At 28.8% G+C, this 2,843-nt stretch overlaps 1 non-coding gene across 1 annotated transcript; it reads left to right on the top strand.

Moving 5' to 3' along the window:
- The first annotated feature begins 2,029 nt into the window (after nucleotides 1-2,029).
- On the top strand, nucleotides 2,030-2,117 carry TRNAS-GCU (transfer RNA serine (anticodon GCU)). The gene has a single exon. It is a non-coding gene; the product is annotated as a tRNA-Ser (tRNA).
- The last annotated feature ends 726 nt before the right edge of the window (nucleotides 2,118-2,843 follow it).

Here is a 2,843-nt window from a genome sequence, read left to right as displayed (position 1 = left end):
TATTAGTTTATTTATATAATAAATCTAAAACTAGAGTTACAATTAATATTAAAACTAATTTATAAATTACTATTAATAAATAAGCGTCTCTTATTCAAATCATTCAAAATCTTTCCTTTCTTGACATGATATAGAAAATTTAAAACTAAAAAAAAATATATGAAAAAAAATTGCGTCCAATAGGATTTGAACCTATACCAAAGGTTTAGAAGACCTATGTCCTATCCATTAGACAATGGACGCTTTTGATTCCAATTTTTTTTTTCGTATTTTCACCTCTCTTGTTCGTAAAAAAAATGTGTGAGAATTCCGGAAATTGCATATTGAATTCAATGATGCATTACATTAACTAATACATTAGTTAAAATTTAGTTAAAATTAAGTAAATTGAAAATTTTTATTTGAGTAATTCCATTATTAATTAATTTCTATTTATAATATATATAAATTATAAGATAAGAATATTATAAGATAAGATAAGCGGATAGCGGGAATCGAACCCGCATCGTTAGCTTGGAAGGCTAGGGGTTATAGTCGACGTTGATTCATCATTTTGAACTGAACGTCTCTAATTCAAAACCGAACGTGAAACTTTGGTTTCATTCGGCTCCTTTATGGAAGATGGATAAATTCCTAAATTTATAAGATGTAAACAAAAAAAAATACCATCCATAACATCTATGTCAGCCTTTCCGTCTGAATGCATTCAAAAGGACCCGCTTTATAGATGATCCCTATACAAGAGGAGATTATAACAATCTTTCCAGTTATTTATTTCGTTCCCTATTTCTATTTAATATAATCCTTAGGAAAAGTATTTTGTTTCCGCCGAGCTAAAAAAACGATGTCGACGTCTCTAGTAAACCAAAGACATTGTTTAATAGCTATTTTGTTTTGCTTCAATCTCCCTTATACAAAGAAAAAATTGAAGATTTAGTTACGATTAGAAAAAATTCCACCTTTATCCATGGATCCCTTATTCCTTCAATTGGAAGTATTGATCCAATTCAATAAAATTATGTTTCGTAATTTCATGATCCAATTTTTTCAATTTAGAACATATTTTTGGATACAAATCACGAGAATTTTTATTTTTCCTCGAATCTTTCATCGAGAGGTAAAGGATTTAAATCCTTTTAAGAAATAAAGTTTTTGATCGGAATATTAATCAACCCGAAGGATCCCTTAACTATTAAGGGATTAATAGAACGAATCGCACTTTTACCACTAAACTATATCCGCTACAATGCAATTATTGTATATAAATGGACCTTTTGTCGAAGACGAAAATAAGTCGTATTAATAAGTAATAAAAAGATCGGATCAGAAAATAATCATGAAAATTTGAGCGTTGACGTATTTTCATCAGGGCCACTAATGAGATTAGGAAAAGAGGACTCGTTTTAATTAACTAATTAACAAGTTTTTTATTCTAGTAAAGTACTAAAAAATAATAATAAGAAATCGAACCTTGATTCTATATCATCTTTTTCTGTATCATAGGAATTGAAATAATAAATCTTCTTAGGATTCTTGTTGTTTCTATTTTTTTTTTTTTTCAAAAACATTTTCAAATCAAATAAATAATTTGATCTACGATTTATTGGAACAAAAAAAGCCCGGCTAGGTACTGACCAGGCCAGGCCGTGGAACTAAAAATAAAAAGAAAAGGGCTTTTCGGATGAAATAAACTAAAAAAGGTACTTTCTTTTTATTTATAAATATTTTTATGAATCTTTAATATATTGGTATTATTTATATATTAGGATTGAAGATATCTCTTCTTTTGAGCCCTTATCTAATGAAATCTAATTTATCTAAATGGAATTCCTAATAAAAAAAAGTTTTTATCGATTTGATAGATATCCATCGATATATCTAGATAATTATCTATATCAATATAATGAAATTATATATCTATAAAGGGGTAGATAAAGATAATAAAGAGAGATAAAGAAGGGCTTTTTTCAAGCCTTTATTTTCTATTTTTTATACAATGTATCATAGTAATTATCCTTTTTCAATTTGGGGAGAGATGGCTGAGTGGACTAAAGCGTCGGATTGCTAATCCGTTGTACGATTTTTTTGTACCGAGGGTTCGAATCCCTCTCTTTCCGTTTCTGTCAATTACTTGGTATTTTTTTATAGTTGAGGAAAGATGTGGAATAGATAAAATGTTAAGAACATTTCAAAATCAAGCAAGGAAAAAAAATCTGATTTTGTTATTCTTCACGCCCCGGATTACGTCCCGGGTCATTAGATAGGAATCCGAAAATGAAGAGAGAAACAAAGAATATTACTACTGTATAAACAAATAGTTTGAGAGTAAGCATTACACAATCTCCAAGATCATTTTTTTTTTAAGAGAATAGATTCTCTATTTTAATCTGGTTTGACACCAAGAAATGCAGTGAAGTTATTTCTATAAATAGGAAAAAATTTTAAGAGTTGAGTCCTTGATTACTCAAAATTGGATTTCATACCCACAATTCTATATTGTGGGGGACTCGAAGAGGGTCGTTCAAAGGAAAAAAGTAAGAATAAGAAAATGAGAGTGATCCAGATTTATCATAGCTATAGAATAATTTCAATATTGGATTCAACTTAAAGCTTCAGACTGTATGTACAACTTATCTGATCTTATAACTAGTTAGAATCTTTTTTTTTTTTTTTCTAGTAAATCATGAATTTGTCTCGGACAGTATTAAAAATATTATCGAAAGCTTACAGCAGCTTGCCAAACAAAAGCTAATAGAAAAAAGAATAGAGGTATTACTGGCATAACATCTACTATTGGATTCAAAAAAGCGTAGGCCTCGGGCAATTTGGCGACGAAAAAACTA

The sequence above is a fragment of the Cucumis melo genome, unplaced genomic scaffold (assembly GCF_025177605.1).
Source record: "Cucumis melo cultivar AY unplaced genomic scaffold, USDA_Cmelo_AY_1.0 utg001052l, whole genome shotgun sequence".
Lineage (NCBI taxonomy): Eukaryota > Viridiplantae > Streptophyta > Magnoliopsida > Cucurbitales > Cucurbitaceae > Cucumis > Cucumis melo.
This window is presented reverse-complemented; position numbering and strand designations above follow the sequence as displayed.